The 18,569-nt window shown below is 44.4% G+C and overlaps 1 pseudogene; it reads left to right on the top strand.

Annotated features, from left to right (window-relative positions):
• Positions 1-6,465: 6,465 nt before the first annotated feature.
• Positions 6,466-9,333, top strand: LOC147988522 (uncharacterized; annotated as a pseudogene).
• Positions 9,334-18,569: the final 9,236 nt, after the last annotated feature.

Raw genomic sequence — 18,569 nt, 5'->3', positions numbered from 1 at the left:
ACGGAGGAAGTACATGCAAACAGACATTTTATAATGGAAATCCTATCTGGCGACCGGAAGAGGGGTGGCAAACAAACCTCTACTAATGGCAATTTTAGTTCTAAAACGAGATCAAACGGTGGCAGTTTTAAATGAAAAGGTGTCTTCTCTCATAGAAACTGTCATCTCAGCTCTAAATAAATTGTCCCTTCACAAATAAAAATGCCAGTGAAATTGGTCACAAATGCCACCCCCTCCTGGCAATTGGTGAATGCTCGTCAACTAAGGGGCTCCTTATACAAATACGCTATTGTGAACATTTTTTGCGAGGAAAAAGGGGAATTCACTAATTAAGTGGCAGCCATGTTTGCATTACATAGGTCCGGAATCTCGTCCGGCCCAGAATGAAGCCACACCGCAGTGCGCTTTTTTATTCAACCAAAGTTCGCTAAAAAATGACTAACAACGTTTCGTTCACGCCTCACAAGCTTAACTAAGAATTCACCATATTCCCGAAAACGTGAAGTAATCTCGCGGATCAACATCATATGCTCCGATCGGTCGCCAATACCTCCTTCAATTAGTTTTACCACTTCTGCGCAGTCCGTTTGAATCACAAAAGGCAGCTCAGACCACTGGGTAGCCAGGGAGATGCCTTCTGAACATGCAGCAAGTTCAGATTCTAGTGGTGATGCACACTGCCTTAACTCACGACAAGACGAAAAAAATAATATCTCCATGTTCATCCCGAAGGACCATGCCAGCTCCTGCAGTTCCGTCCTTGGTAGAAAAGGACCCATCGATGTTGAGCGCAGCCCAGCCGGCCGGTGGTGTCACCCATCCAAGTGCTGATGGCTTCTCACGCTCTACATGTGATAACAATTTCCTGTTGTACAAAGGCGCAGCCACCATTTTTCCTTTGATGTGATCTCCATGAGGGTACGCCTGGATGACTAGCAATGAGTTGATATGGGCCAATAGCTCCTGTGCGACATTTTTGATGCGAATTGGAAGGAGTGCGACGTTGTTGGAATGAATGGCTGTGATGCGACACATTTGAGCGTGTAAATAGCCCAGGGCCACATGCAGTGGCGTAGCTAGCGGGTGGCCAGGGTGGTCCATGGACCACCCTGGAATTTCCCCATAGCTTGTATATAGTGTAGTAAAAAATATTTCTTTGAAAATAAATAAACTTATGTAAATATTTCTATTGATGGACCACCCTGATTTATTGGGCTGGCTACGCCACTGGCCACATGGGGTGTTAAATGTGGTTAAATTGGTCGTCAACCAAGCCCGTCCGTTTATATGTTAGGACATGTGGGTCCAACTTAATTGTTCCTCAAAACAGCTGACCGTGCCCTGCCGCCCGACCGTGCCGGGCTCGCCACTCTGCCCCCCGCCCCCTCTTCTCCGGCGGCGGCGGATCTTGCATTCTCAATGGCGGCGGCGGAGCCCTCGTTCTCAACGGCGACGGAGCCTTCGTCCTCAGAAAATGGTGAGTGAATTTGAACCCTAGTCGCCCTCCCGTTCCTCTCTCGGACCCGTAGATCTCAGCTTGTTTCCTCTGTTTTCGCTTGTTGAATCGATAGGTTGTGAGGGGAGCCCGTGGGCATACTGAGATGGAGCCGCCAGATTCAACTTCGAATAGGTAATGCGCCTCTCTCCGATCCAATTTGCATGCAATTAGGGCCTCGTCTGCTCTTTCTCACGGGCTCACACTGTCCGCCACTGACAGAGGGGATGCTGCCGCTCGGACCTTCGAATTGACAGTCAATTTCTTTCCATCAAAGGAAAAATTAGTTGATGGTAGCATACAGAACATTGAGAGAGACAATTGTTAAATGGGAGGTTGAGTTTACAGAGATTGATCCACAAGTTCTACAAAACATGGGAGAGACGGCATGGGTGGAAAAATTGGGGAGAATATTGTTTGGGGTCCAGAGCAAGAAGTATCACTGTTGCGGTTTGATGATTGGAAAGGAGAGTATGTGGGAATAGAAGATGGTGAACAAATTGTTGAAGAAATCGATCGGCAAAACGGTTGGACAAGCAAACGGGCTAATTTTTTTGCTAAGCTCGTTGATCTGAACATTTTTTCGAAGGTTGGATATGTGCCATCACAATTGGTTGCGCAGATGGTAGATGATGATTGGGCTACACAGAGGCCATTGATTCCCATGTGTACTGAACTTACAGTAATAGCCGAAGAGGGACAGGTGACTGGAACTAAAACTGAAACTGCAACAACTGTTGATTGGAATGTAGTTGAATTAGATGAGCCTACTGATTTGGTCATTGCACCAATGCCTGACATTGAGATGGCCAAACTTTTTGGCATTCCAGTCGATGACAGAGATAAGCAGGAGAGGGGCGAATCTAGTTTGCCTGCTAATGCTAATGAAGAAGTAGATGGACAGTTGATGGAACAAGCTGCAGATGAAGTAGATGATGCACATGATGATGAGCTGGTGCATGTGTATGACAAAGAAAACCCTGTCATTGAAGTAGGCAAATTGTTCCCAAGCATGAAGGAGTTTAGGATGTGTTTCAAGACTTATGCAGTGAAACATGAGTTTGATGCCAAGACTGTTTGGACTGATAGAAATAATTTTTATGCGAGGTGCAGAGGATTTGATGGTAGTGTGAAGCCTTGCAAGTGGTACATATCTGCTAGACTACAACCTGATGGTAGTACTGTCAGGGTTAACCAAATCCCCAATCAACATACTTGTATTACAAGTTCACAGAGAGTATCAACCATGACATCACAACTTTGGGTTGCAGAAAAGAGCACCCCAATTTTAGCCAAAACACCAAACACTACTGCGAAGAAACTCAAAGTAGACTTGGAAAATATGTACCCCATTAAACTGAAATATACCATAGTGTGGAAGGCAAAACAAAGGGCAATGAAAAATTTATATGGTGATTGGGCAAATACATTTAGGATGCTTTACAATTTCAAAGCATAGGTGGAAAAGAGGTCACCTGGCAGTGTTGTGGAGATAGATACAGAGGTATCAGCCGAAGGTGAAGTCAAGTTCTCCAAGTTTTTTATAGCTTTGAAGCCTTGCATCGATGGGTTCAAAGCAGGGTGTCGTCCATATTTGAGCATAGACTCATCATTTTTGACAGGCAAGTGGAATGGTCAGTTGACAGCATGCAATGCTCTAGATGGACACAACTGGATGTTTCCTATTGTTGTTGGCTTGTTTCAGTCAGAAACAGAGGCTTCATGAACATGGTTCATGATCCAGTTGAAAAGATGCCTAGGGCAGTGTCACCTTTGGCTATACATACATATGCATGTAAGGGGCTTGAAAATTCAGTGAAAAATATTTTCCCACATGCTGAGCAGAGGGAGTGCTTCGGTCATTTGTGGATGAATTTGATCAAAAAATTTAGAGGAGAAGAATTTTACCCCACAAGCACGATCGTGCTCCTCCTTCCCAAGTCGCTGCAAGAAGAAGGCGATAGTCAACGAGCACACATTTTTTTTGTAAAATATAAACATTTCCCATCAACACTAAATAACATATTTTAGACTAACATGTATTTGCCGTAAATCATAAAACATAGTAGAAACACCTTGAACTCTTCGGTGCAAAGTATGATAAAAAAATTCATGATTCTCTGTTGCTCTGATCGATCAGATCATCATAAAGATAAAAACGACATAACAGAGCAGCCAACAATTAATTATGTTATTGCACAGAAGCCTAACAAAGTAGTATCTATGCAGATTGATTAGAAGTAGAGAAAGGAGCTCTAAATGGAGATGTGAGAAGATGAAGCAAAGAACATAAACCAAAGATCTTCACGAAAAATATGGTATAATTTGGGGACCACGTGTGTAGGTTTTAAAAGGTGTGCATAACCACATCATTAGTTCTATGAAATAAGATGGGGTGCTTTGTTTAACACAAATAGTTTATTAGCACATCATACAGAAAACTACAATGATAAGAATCATAACCTCTTGCATCTTTACATACTTTGGATCAACATAGTCCCCGCCGCCGCCCCGAGGCCGTCCCCGCGGTTGCACTGTCCGGCACTCAGCCGCTGCTGAAGAAAATATGCCCTCAAGGCAATAATAAAGTTGTTATTTATATTTCCTTATATCGTGATAAATATTTATTATTCATGCTAGAATTATATTAACCGGAAACTTAGTACATGTGTGAATACATAGACAAACAGAGTGTCACTAGTATGCCTCTACTTGACTAGCTCGCTAATCAAATATGGTTAAGTTTCCTAGCCATAGACATGAGTTGTCATTTGATGAATGGGATCACATCATTAGAGAATGATGTGATTGACTTGACCCATCCGTTAGCTTAGCATTATGATCGTTTAGTTTATTGCTATTGCTTTCTTCATAACTTATACATATTCCTATGACTATGAGATCATGCAACTCCCGAATACCGAAGGAACACTTAGTGTGCTATCAAACATCACAACGTAACTGGGTAACTATAAAGATGCTCTACAGGTGTCTCCGATGGTGTTTCTTGAGTTGGAATAGATCGATATTAGGATTTGTCACTCCGAGTATCGTAGAGGTATCTCTGCGCCCTCTCGGTAATGCACATCACTATAAGCCTTGCAAGGAATGTGAATAATGAGTTAGTTACGGGATGATGCATTACGGAATGAGTAAAGAGACTTGCCGGTAACGAGATTGAACTAGGTATTGAGATACCGACAACCGAATCTCAGGCAACTAACATACCGATGACAAAGGGAACAACGTATATCGTTATGCGGTTTGACCGATAAAGATCTTCGTAGAATATGTGGGAGCCAATATGAACATCCAGGTTCCGCTATTGGTTATTGACCGGAGTCGTGTCTCGGTCATGTCTACATAGTTCTTGAACCCGTAGGGTCCGCACACTTAACGTTTGGTGACGATCAGTATTATGAGTTTATGTGTTTTGATGTACCGAAGGTAGTTCGGAGTGCCGGATATGATCACGGACATGACGAGGAGTCTCGAAATGGTCGAGACATAAAGATTAATATATTGGATGACTATATTCAGACACCGGATGAGTTCCGGGGGTCACCGGATAATTATTGGAGTGCCGGGGGGTTATCGAAACCCCCGGGGAAACTAATGGCCCAACATGGGCCTTAGTGGAGAGAGAGAGGGCCAGGGAATTGGACTAGGGAAGGGCGGGCAGCGCCCCCCTTTCCTTCTCTTCTCTCCCTCTCCTTCCTTCCCCCTTCCTCCTCCTAGTTGGACTAGGAAAGAGGGAGTCCTACTACTACTAGGACTTTGATGACTCTTATGACCCCGATGACCCACAAGTATAGAGGATCTATCCTAGTCCTTTCGATAAGTAAGAGTGTCGAACCCAACGAAGAGCAGAAGGAAATGATAAGCAGTTTTCAGTAAGGTATTCTCTGCAAGCACTGAAATTATCGGTAACAGATAGTTTTGTGATAAGGTAAATTGTAACGAGTAGCAAGTAATAAAAGTAAATAAGGTGCAGCAAGATGGCCCAATCCTTTTGGTAGCAAAGGACAAGTCTAGACAAACTCTTATATAAAGTAAAGCACTCCCGAGGATACATGAGAATTATCGTCATTGTGTGAATAAAAAAAATTGCGCAAAAAAAATTATTAATGCTCACCGGTGGACTTTCTGCTTGCTGGTGACATGGGAGACATGCATGACATGTTGATTTGAAAGTGTTGCACGTAGAGGAAAAATTAAATGGTTGGTTCTAGCTATTTAGAAATAGAGGATTCTCCCATAAAGTTCCCGGAGCAGTGTGATCATGCACGACAGCTTTGGCGGAAAAGTTGCTCACCGCTTCAGCACGTTACACAATAAACTGTTTCGGGTCGTGGCCTCACAGCTGCTCAAATCATGTTTGCTTTAGCTTCAACCCAAAATATGTTACTCCGTCAAAAGCTCATTCTTCAAGAGAGCGTTCTTGTCCAGATTTTCCTCTAGCTGCTCTTATCTCTGCAACAAAGCTTCTCATTATAATCTTAGGCCCTTTCGTTCAGAAAGATCTCCTTTGTACACTATTTGAAATGTTAATTTAGTAAAGTAGCCCTCTCTGAGGACTTCCTAATCTAAAAGGGCTCGCATAAGTAGCAATCAAACCTAATCCAGAAAATAGTTTGATGCCTGGATGGCACCGTTGTGGTAAAGGTCGTAAATCGTAATTCCAGGCAAATCATTACTGCAAGGCATAAAGGGGAGGCTTTAGGCCGTATTCTACTTGCCACATGTAAATTCTAACAGCATTGACCATTTATTTGTGCAACAAAATATATGACAGATGCACAAAGAGTATAGGATTGGATTCCCATTCGAGCAAACTTCATAGTAGTACTTGTATGGTACACAATGTGTACATTATTGGTGTAATTCATGGATGATGAACAACATAAATCTTAAAATACGTACGGGTCTTGTAAGCCCGGACGGAGAGAGTATATCTGAGATATTTCTTGTTGCTTAATATTGTTTCTTGCCGCACGCTTATATATAGAGCCAGCATGTATCTAACTTGACTCTATATACAACAGCATCAATGCCTCTTTCATTGAAAGGATAGGCTCTGCTGGTGATCTGATCTCGAGCTTGAGGACGGTGAAGAATCTATTGACCACCAACTGGGAGTTGGCTGATAATACACGAAATGATCACCAGGAACTGGCAGTGGTTAAGAGAGTTTTTGCAGTCGTGTTTGTGGTGGCTGGATGGGTTCTAGTGCAGCTTCACAGTGTGATGGTGTACCTTTGTGTTGTCTCTGCGCCGTGTCTCGTGCTCTTTGGGATGATCATCACCGCTTGGATCTCGATATTCGGTCTATTGGAGCACGACTACTATGGCGACACGGTCGAGGGCAGAACAAACATGGATCCGGCGCATAATCTCTTGTACGTTATGTGTATGGTCCAAGGTGCATTGTTCCTTTATAGAATCATCTTGCTGCTTACGGAGAAGAGGATAGTGAAACAAGTGAGCCAATCATACGGCTTCCAAGATGGGGACCCTGCAGTTTCAGGCTACTTGAATGAAATCAGGAAGGAATGCTTCCAGAAGGCATCCTCCGTCAGACGAAGGAACCTCATCACATATGCTGTACAACTCATGGAGTCCAACTCGCCTCGTAACTTCCTTTCTGGGACACTGATACTGGAGAGACTACTCACCCGGCAGCATTTGGTCCAACAAGAAGAGCACAAGCAGCAATTAGAATTAGAGAACAGGACTGGAGCTCCATTGGTTAGAATGGATGAGAAGAATAAGAGAGAAGAAATGAAGAGGAAGAGGGAGGAGTGGAAGAAGAGGCCGCAGCATCAGCAAAAGGAGGAGAGGATTATTATACAGCAAAGTAGGCTGATCAAGCGGCTCATATTTGGGTCTGCATCCTCCTCCCACATTCTAGAGAAACTCCTTCAGACGTTAGATTCCAGAGACTCATACAACAGAAAGATGAGAGAGGCTGCTATGAGGATATTGGAGCAGCTTGCTGGCGAGATCCGTTTGGAGCAGTTCCCACGATGGATCCAATGCATATCTTCACTCATCAACACTTTCGAAGAATATCACCTACTCCAGGCACACAACACTTCACCACTGGAGTTGGACTCGGAGTCGGACAGCGATGTTGATCAGCAACCATCATCTAAGGTGCTCGCTTGCTACAAAGAGCTGGTACTGACTGGACTGAGTCTCCTTTGGAGCCTTGCGGGCAATGAGGTCAACTGTGAAATCATAATCAACGCCAAACATGTTGTCTACAAGATCATGGCACCTGTCAGCTACGACCTAGTGCACCGCTCAGGTCATAGTGCATGGTCGACTATGGCAGTAGAGAGATCTCTGGGGGTGATGCTTCAGCTGATTGTGACTAGCAAGGAAAACACAAGGTAAGACTTGCGTCAACGGTTGTCAAAGAATGAGGGAGCAGTCGCCACCATTGAAAGAATTGTTACCTGCGAAGAATGTAAATATGAGCTGAAGATGAAGGGCATGCAGATACTCTCGCAACTATCGATGGACGAAAATGCCAGCAGAGATAATCTAACTAAGACGCTCATAAACGTCTTCATTCGTGGTGACAATGGCTCCATCAGAAAGACTGCAGGGAAAACACTGTTGGCGTTGTTTCTCGGCAGCAAAAGTACTGCCACCCTCCTCCCCAAGAAAGAAAACGATGTGTTTGTTGGTCAACTCGCGAAGATACTTGTACAGGACGACAACATATGCAGAAAAATTGCAGCAGAAATTCTGGAGCATCTATGTGTTCATTACACTGAGAACACTGAGGATAATAGTACACTCAAGGAATACATTATAGATATTATGCCACAGGTACATACATAGATAATTGTTTCTTTATTATATGTCTGTTATTTCTTCCTTTTTGTCTTTCTTTCTTCAAGCATGCAAGGTGAATATTCCTCCAGCTAAGCCATTCATTCATTCCCCTTTGATGACAATTGCCACATTTCCTTCTTTGCGTTTCTAGAACATTTCATTCTTTTCCAATTATAAAGTAGTCGCAACAACTCTCTCTCTCTCTCTCTCTCTCTGGTTATTACCGTTGTAGGTGCTCAAAGAAATACTCTATCACCATGCGTCAATAGGAGAAGGAATTCCCGGGTATGCCAAATTAGATACTGACGTCGAAAGCCAAAGCAAAATGAAGAAGAGGAGGAAGAAGAAGAAGAAGAAGAAGAAGAAGAAGACAACGAGCAAGAAGACTTCATCCTCTCCTGGCCAAAACCAACATCACAAGTTGCATCCTGCCCTGCTATCCCTCTGTGTGACGGCATGTAACAAATATCACCTTGATCTCGACACAATTTTGAGAGAGGTAAGAGACCAAGCTACAGATCCAGAAGAATATACCATGTTCAGCCTTGCGACAAAGATGGTGCAGTTAAACAGGGGTATCATCACCACCGATAGCCTGACAGCGATGAGGCTTACCACTAGGATGGTGATAGCAGAAATGCAGAAACTCAGGGGCCATGGCGCCCGAATTAATCTCGAGAGCCTCATGGACTCGCTGTCCAGCGCTTCAGAGACCATGCTGGATCTCGAGGGCAGCATGGTTTTCGCCACTGAGATCACGATGGCGGTACCTGCCACTGCCGACACCCTTGATTCCCTCGTGAAGAAAGCACGGCAACTCCACAGAGAAATGAAGCACCAAGACTCAGAGATAGAGCCAGATAACTAGCTCTCTCAGTGCAAACAAGCTAGATTATTTGCCATGGATTTGTGTCAGGCTTTTTTCTTTTGATATATGGATTTGCGTCTGTTCATTCACATGTACTCTACTGTATTAAACCACATTGTACTACAACATTTCCTGTGTGTGATGTCATCATGTGCGTTTGAGCGCATTAACATTTCATTTCTTTGATTTTCAAGTGATGGAAACTGCTCTCTCAATCCTATGTGCTACCACTGGTAGAAAAAGGGCCTATAGTCCCGGTTCGTAAGGGCCTTTAGTCCCGGTTCGGGAACCGGGACTAAAGTGTCGGTACTAATACCTCCCCCATTAGTCCCGGTTCAATCCAGAACCGGGACTAAAGGCCCTCCACGTGGGCAGTGCGCCGAGCCCAGTCAGGAGACCCTTTGGTCCCGGTTGGTGGCAACAACCGGGACCAATAGGCATCCACGCGTCAGCATTTCTGTGGCTGGGGTTTTTGTTTTTTTTTTTGAAAGGGGGGGGGGTTGGGGGTTTTGGGGGGTTAATTTAGGTGTTTCATATATTGTGTTAGCTAGCTATAATTAATAGAGAGAAGTGTCCTCTCTTATGTCCGTGCTTGGTCGACGCTACGTACTATACATACGTATAGAGAGGACTAGACACGCTGGCTAGCTAGTAAGCAAACGAAGGAAACAGAAGATCGTCATGAACATATATGCATACAGAGAGAAGTGATATCGACCACCTCTCCTTCTCCGAGAGATTGGTCGAACAACAAGTTCTCGTATATCTATCTGACACTACCGGCTACATATATACAATAATTATCTCTTACAAATATAATCATATGGACTCAGGGTCCACATAGAATTCTCCGTCTTCAGGGATCACGTGGTCAAGAAAGAATGCCGCCAATTCCTCTTGAATTGCTCGCATGCGAGCTGGTGCTAGGAGTTCATCCCGCTTCCGAAACATCTAATTTGAAGAAGGGGGTCATTATACATATATATATATATATATAAATGAATGAAACTCAACACAAATAATGGTAATAAAATAAAATTGTGAATGTTGTTATTTACGTACTTCATATTGTTCGTTAGAGTACCCGCCCCGCTCACAGGTCGTGTGGCGGATGGACTCGCAGATGTAGTATCCACAGAAATCATTCCCTTGTTCCTGCCACAACCACTTTACAAGAAATAGAGGTCAATCAAACTGATAAGCAAGAATGCTAAATGGTATTGATGAAACTAGCGCTTGAATCACTAGGAGATGCGCGGAACATGCTACTATAGTACTTACTTTCGGGTGTCTAAATTCCAGCTCCTTCGGCAGTCCCGGAACCGTTTTGGTGAATTTTCTCCAAACCCTACCGGACAAAGAAAACAATTACTTGATATCAGGAAATGAACAAAGTTGCTGATATGGTGGATAATGATCGATTTAACTTACTTCTGGAGTATTTGAGTCATGTCTGCATAGTCCTGGGGATCTTTTCGTTTAGAGTCTAAGACGGTTACTACTCCCTGCTCAAGCTTAATCTCTAGGAGAATATAGTGAAAACTGCACACACATGCATAACTCATCAATTACATTACTATAACCTTGACATATATAAGGGAAACCGAATACGCACAAGACAGTAACACTCACCTGAAGTTGTAAGGAAAGAGTATTATATCTTTGTTTTGATTTATTACGAACGATCGTAGCAAGTTGGCCTCGGTAGCTGCGGCATGAAGTTTAACCTCAGTTGCATCTATGAGATATGTGTTAATGAACCCAATATCACCGACTTGTCTTTTCTTCAATTCGGCGATCTTCAATCTGCATAATATAGTGAGGATGATTATAAATACATGCAATGAAAGAGCTAAGCTATATAGAGAAACTTAATGATAGAAGTAGTACTACTTACATACAGTAGCAGGCGACCGTTGTTTTATCGAGGGCCAATTGATTGAAAAACTGATAGAACTCCTCAAATGGAACAGGCAACAGATCAATTCCAACGAGGTCATGCTCCTTTTTAACTTTCACATACAAAGTACTCCTCCCCCCAGAGTCTCTGCAGATTTTCAAGTACCAATCATGCAATCTTCGCATCATCGTTGATAGAGATCTTTCATCTTTGACGAGAGGCTTCCCGTACTCGTATCTTTGTATCTGCACGTCCATGGGTTCATAATGTACTTCGTCGGGCAGGTAATCTGCAAGATTGCTATAACCGGGCACCATCCTCGGATCATTAGCAACGTTGTGGCTAGGCACCTTGAGCGGGGGGCACGATTGCTTCGCTTGTTCGCCGAGCTGGGCAATTTGTTTCCCAGCTCGTCGTTCTTTCAGCCTTTGATCACTGACAGTACTTCCCGACCGCTCCGCTTCGGCAAATTCCTTTCCAATAATGCGGTCATAGTTTCCTTTCGGCGGATCAGACTTCGGTGGTTTTGTCAGGGCAGCCAGAGTGCGCTTCACTTTCACCCGATCTACCTTCTCCTCTGGAGGTGGATGTTTCTTTGCTTTCACCCCTTCAAAGAAGTTCCTCACTTCTTCTCGCGCGATCTCGGCGTTCTCCTCCAGGGTCCTCTCATATGGTAACTTCTCTGGAGTCTTCAGAGAAGGACCGAATCTGTATGTCCTCCCGCCTCTGGTTGTACTGCTAGACGCCGACCGAGCAGACGTAGCGGTTGTCTTCTTTACTTGCTTAAGAGGCGGAGGAGAAGGACTACGACGCGCCGGAGCAGCTAGAGCGGCAGCAGGTCTCTTCCGCCCTTGCTGACGAGGCGGAGAAGGAGGAGGCTGGCTGCTCGGGCGCGTCGGCGCAGGCGGAGAAGGAGGCGGAGTGCCGCCACGCGCCGGAGAAGGAGCCGGCCGAGGGCCCTGATCGTCACTCGCCGGAGGAGGAGGCGGTGGAGGCGGAGTGCCCTGACTCACCGGAGGAGGAGGAGGAGGCGGTGGCGTCCAGTTCGGAAGGTTGATGAGCTCCTTCCGCCATAGGCATGGAGTCTTCAGAGCAGACCCCAGCCGAGTCTCCCCTTCACCGGTAGGGTGGTCAAGCTGGAGGTCCTCAAATCCCTCCGTTATCTCATCCACCATCACCCTAGCATATCCTTCTGGAATCGGCCAGCAGTGAAAAGTTGCGCCGGGTTCAGTAGGATAAACAGAGCCAACAGCCGCCTTGACCTTCAAATTCATCCATTGCATCATAAGGTGACAATTCTGAGACTCCGTTATAGCATCCACGGGATAGCTGGCAGGAGCCGTCAAGGCATGCTCCGGCTGAAGTAGCTCGGTGGAAGCCACGCTGCTTCTGCGCTGAGATGGTGGGGTAGTTTCGGGGGAGGCTTCGGCAGTACGTTTGCTGCGATTTGCTTCTCGTTCCTCTATCGCGTCTACCCTTGCTTGCAGCGCCTGCATTTGGGTCTGCTGCACTTTTTTCCTCCTCTCATGGGATTTGTAACCGCCTGCGTCCGGAAACCCAACCTTCCACGGAATGGAGCCTGGCGTGCCTCGTGTCTGTCCAGGGTGCTCAGGATTCCCGAGGGCCATTGTGAGCTCGTCGTTCTCTCTGTCTGGAAAGAACGTCCCTTCCTGCGCTGCTTCGATATACTACTTAAGCTTACTGACTGGTATGTCCGTTTGATCGTTCGTCCAAATGCACTTCCCTGTTTCAGGGTCCAGGGTTCCGCCAGCCCCGAAGAACCAAGTCCGGCAACGGTCTGGCCAGTTATTTGTCTCTGGTTCGATCCCTTTATGAACCAGATCATTCTCAGTCTTGGACCACTTAGGCCGGGCTACGAGGTAGCCACCTGACCCCATGCGATGGTGAAGCTTCTTCTTCGCAGCATTTTGCTTGTTTGTCGCCGACATCTTCTGACTCTTTTCCGATGTCTTGTGGGCCACAAATGCGGGCCAGTGATCTCTGATCTTCTCATATCTGCCCTTGAATTCTAGTGTCTCATTATTTTCGACAAACTTATTCAGCTCTTTCTTCCACCTCCTGAATAGTTCTACCATCCTCTTCACAGCAAAAGACTTGATTAATTTCTCTTTAACTGGGTTCTCTAGATTATCCTCAGGCGGTAGGGTGAAATTTGACTTCAGCTCAGTCCAAAGATCATTTTTCTGCATATCATTGACATAAGAGACCTCAGGGTCTTCTGTAGCCGGCTTAAACCATTGCTGGATGCTTATCGGGATCTTGTCCCTAACCAGAACCCCGCACTGAGCAACAAATGCGCTCTTTGTCCGGAGGGGTTCAATAGGTTGGCCGTCGGGCGCGATTGCTATGATCTCAAACTTTTCATCCGAGCTCAACTTTTTCTTCGGGCCTCGTCTCTTTACCGAAGTTGTGCTCGATCCGGAGGGCTAGAAAAAAGAACAAAGACTTAATTAATATGTGTGCATACCAAAACAATGAATGCATCAATCAGCTAGTCAGCATAGGCTTAACTAATATATATACCTGGCCGGACTCGGTTCGGTCACCGGAGCCGTCATCACGGTCTCCTTCTTGCACCGGCATTGGGTCACCGGAGCCGTCCTCATGTTCTTCTTCTTGCACCGGCATTAGGTCACCGTAGCCAGCTTGTTCACCCTCTCCTTCCAGACCATCGGTTTCGTTGAGAAACAACGAGATGGCATCACTTCCTTCTGCGATTATGTCCCTCAACAACGCTTCTTTTGTTGCTTCGTTTAGGGCGGTGTCCATAGTTTCTACAAATATTTACAACATGGCAATTATTATTCAAACATGACAGATGGATATATTAGTGCCAAACGTAGAACTAGCTACCTAATCATAGTAAGCTATCGGGAGGGGGTATATATCGACAACGATGACACTACATCTATGTCCCTCGACGACCCTCGTTCCCGATAAAAAAAGAGGAAGAAGAAGAAAAAAAGAGGAGAAGAAAGAATAGAGGAGAAGAACCCTCGAACCCTCGACCCCTAGACGACCCTCTTCTTCCTCTCATGTTCGAGAGGATCGCCGAGGGGTCGGGAGGTTGCCTAGTAACATGTGCATGATGGTACGAAGCTCTTCAAAGTTGTTCTGGAACGGAGTCCCAGATAGGATAATTCGCTTTTTGGTACAAAGTTCAGCAAGAGCCTTCCGAATATCGCTATTTGGAAGGCCTTTGCTGAATTCGTATCAAAAGGCGGATTATTCTATCCGGGACTCCATTCCAGAACAACTTTGCAGAACTTCGTACCAACATGCCCTGGTTACTTCCGGCTAATGATGAAGGCATGGATTTCTTCAATACTTTGACACTAGGAAACCTCTCTCGACCCCTCGGCGATCCTCGACCCCTTGAACCCTCGACGACCCTCGACCCCTCGAAGAGGAGAAATAAATAAGAAGAAGAAAAAAGAAGAAAAAGAAGAGGAGAAGGAAGAAAGGAATAGTGGAGAAGTAGAGAAAATCAGGAGGTTTTAGGGTTTAGGGTTTAGGGTTTAGGGTTTAGGGTTTAGGGACTTCTCCACTATTCCTTTCTTCCTTCTCCTCTTCTTTTTCTTCTTTTTTCTTCTTCTTATTTATTTCTCCTCTTCTTTTCCTCTCCTCTTCTTCTTTCTTTCCTCTTCTTATTTTCTTCTTTCCTATCCTTCTTTTTCTAAAATTGTAATTTTTGCATATATAAAACTTTTCTAAAATTGTAACTTTCTATATAAAACTTTCCTATCGGGAGGGGGAGAAGATCGAAGAAAAAAAAGAAGAAAAAAAAAGAGGAGAAGAAGAAAGGAATAGAGGAGGAGAAGAAAAAATAGAATTTTTTTTCTATTTTTTCTTCTCCTCCTCTATTCCTTTCTTCTTCTCCTCTTCCTTTTCTTCCTCTCCTTGTCATCTCCTTCTTCTTCTCCTTCTTTCTCTACTTATTTTCCTTTTCCTTATTTTACTTTTTCCTCTCCACTAACATAAAATGCACTAACCTAAAATGCAACAAACATAAAATGCACTAAAGAGGCTCAACTAACCTAAAATCAGTGATAAAATGCACTAACCTAAAATCGATATCTACTAACAACTTAAAAAAATTAATACATATATGAAAAAATGCATATATGAAAAACTTTTGCATATATACATCAACATATATATATATGCACTAACCTAAAATGCACAAAAATGCTATCGAAGAGGGGGTATATCGACCCCCCTCATGTATCCACATACATACATCTATACATACATACATTTCTCATATATAAATACATACATTTCTCATATATAAGTTTTTTTCTTCTTCCTTTCTTCCTTCTTCCTAGCTAGATATATAAATTTTTGCATATATAAAATACATATATACTTGCATATATGTATAAATTTTTGCATATATAAACAGAGCCTCGACGGCGGCGGCTCACAACGGGGGCGGCCGGCGAGGGCGACAGCGGCGGCGGCGGCGACGACCACGGCGTTGGCGGGGGCGGGCGGCGTCGGGGCAGCGCCTGGCGGCGACGGGGCAGGGGCGACGAGGACGGCGGGCTCGGGGCAGCGCGGGGCTCGGGCGACGGCGGGGGCGGCGCGGGCGACGACGGGGGCGGGTGACGGCGGGGGCGGCGCGGGCGACGTCGGGGCGGCGCGGGCGACGACGGGGCGGCGCGGGGCGCGGGCGACGACGGGGGCTGCGACGACGTGCGCGGGCGACGAGGACGAGAATGAGGAACTGAATGAAATTTTTGACAAGTGCTGTATATATAGCAAGAGCATTGGTCCCGGTTCGTGGCACAAACCGGGACCAGTGCCCCCCTTTAGTCCCGGTTGGTGCCACCAACCGGGACCAAAGGCCGCCGCTTCTCGCCCTTTGGGCTGCCAAAAATTGGCCTTTGGTCCCGGTTGGTGGCACCAACCGGGACTAAAGGGGGGCAATGGTCACGGTTGGTGCCACGAACCGTGACCAATGCCCCCTTTAGTCCCGGTTGCTGGCACCAACCGGGACCAATGGCCTTGTGCTGCCCCGCGCCCAAAAGTTTAGTCCCACATCGCTAGCTGAAGGGCGCCGGCACTGGTTTATAAGCGCTGGTGTGCCTCCCCATTCGAGCTCCTCTCTAATGCAGGCTTTCGGGCCTAAACTTGCTACTGCCCGTGGGCCTATTGGGCCTTCTGCGGGCCTGAATTCTGGCCCATGTAGGGTTTCTAGTCGTATTCAGGCCGTGGAGGCCCAGTAGGAGGCATTTTTTTTGGTTTTTCTTTTTTATTTCTACATTTTTTGGTTTTTTATTTTTTTATTTCTACTTACAACTAAATACTTACAGTTTTTTAGTGATTTCTTTTTGCTTTTAGGTCACAAAAATTATAAACTTTCTGTTAGTGCCATTAGTTTTAAATTTTGAATAGTTTAAATTTGAATTTTTAAAAATTTGTGTGAATCACTAGTTTATGAATAACTTTACTATAAAAATAGAATTTTTTTCTATTTATTTTTTATTTCAACTTACAACTAAATACTTATAGTTTTTTAGTGATTTCTTTTTGCTTTTAGGTCACAAAAATTATAAACTTTCTGTTAGTGCCATTAGTTTTAAATTTTGAATAGTTTAAATTTGAATTTTTAAAAATTTGTTGGAATCACTAGTTTATGAATAACTTTACTATAAAAATAGAATTTTTTTTTTCTTCTTTGCTATTTATTTTTTATTTATACTTACAATTAAATACTTATAGTTTGATTTTAGGTCACAAAAATTATATTCTTTTTGCTATTGAAGAATATTATAGTTTTATTTTAGTTAATCATAACATAATATTTTAATTGATTGTTTTATTTTCATAAAAGTTTTGTAGTTCATTCTGTTTGCTATTAATTCATTCTTTGAGCTAAATGACTCTGAAATTGGAAAGCATTTCAAAATGAACTCTGAAAAGGTTGAAAGTTGGCATGGTATCATCATTTCACCCACATAGCATGTTCCAAAAAGTAGAGAGGGTTACGAAAAAAACTTGATGCACTTCGTGTACAAAATGGACAATCACTTTTGAAGTATCAAAGTTTCGAACCATAAGACATGAAAGCATTTCAAATGAACTCTGAAAAAGTTGGAAGTTGGGATGGTATCATAATTTCACCCACATAGCATGTGCATGTACAAAACGGACAATGGTAGCATGTTCGTCTGTTACAAATTTGGCATGGTATCATCATAATAGTTGCGGGAGAAAGTCTTCACTTTTTCTTCGCTTGTGTCATTTGCTTATTGCGCCGTAACCATGGATAATCTTCATTGTTTATCAGGATGCTTGGGTCAGCCTTGACATTGAAGGGAGGAATTTCATGAAACTTTTCATAATCTTCAGACATGTCTGTCTTGCCGTCCACTCCCAGGATGTCCCTTTTTCCTGAAAGAACTATGTGGCGCTTTGGCTCATCGTATGATGTATTCGCTTCCTTATCTTTTCTTTTTCTCGATTTGGTAGACATGTCCTTCACATAGATAACCTGTGCCACATCATTGGCTAGGACGAACGGTTCGTCAGTGTACCCAAGATTTTTCAGATCCACTGTTGTCATTCCGTACTGTGGGTCTACCTGTACCCCGCCGCCTAACAGATTGACCCATTTGCACTTAAACAAAGGGACCTTAAAATCAGGTCCGTAGTCAAGTTCCCATATGTCCACTATGTAACCATAATATGTGTCCTTTCCGCTCTCGGTTGCTGCATCAAAGCGGACACTGCTGTTTTGGTTGGTGCTCTTTTGATCTTGGGCGACCATGTAAAATGTATTCCCATTTATCTCGTATCCTTTGTAAGTCAATACAGTCAAAGATGGTCCCCTGGACAACAAGTACAACTCATCACAAACAGTGTCGTCACCTCTGAGACGTGTTTCCAACCAACTGCTGGAAGTCCTGATGTGTTCACATGTAATCCAGTCGTCGCACTGCTCCGGGTGTTTGGAGCACAGACTGTTCTTGTGTTCATCGACATACGGGGTCACCAAGGTAGAGTTCTGTAGAACTGTGTAGTGTGCTTGAGACCAAGAATATCCGTCCCTGCATATTATTGAGTCTCTTCCAAGAATGCCTTTTCCAGTCAGTCTCCCCTCATACCGCGATTTAAGGAGACCTATCTTGTTAAGGCCAGGAATGAAGTCAACACAAAACCCGATAACATCCTCTGTTTGATGGCCCATGGAGATGCTTCCTTCTGGCCTAGCGCGGTTACGGACATATTTCTTTAGGACTCCCATGAACCTCTCAAAGGGGAACATATTGTGTAGAAATACGGGCCCCGGGATGACAATCTCGTCGACTAGATGAACTAGGACGTGCGTCATGATATTGAAGAAGGATGGTGGGAACACCAGCTCAAAACTGACAAGACATTGCGCCACATCACTCCTTAGCCTTGGTACGATTTCTGGATCGATCACCTTC

The sequence above is a fragment of the Triticum urartu genome, chromosome 1A (genome assembly GCF_056163025.1).
Source record: "Triticum urartu cultivar PI428250 chromosome 1A, HENAU_Tu73, whole genome shotgun sequence".
NCBI classification, from domain to species: Eukaryota; Viridiplantae; Streptophyta; class Magnoliopsida; order Poales; family Poaceae; genus Triticum; species Triticum urartu.
Note: the sequence above shows the minus strand (reverse complement) of the source record. Positions and strands in the feature narration are given on the sequence as shown.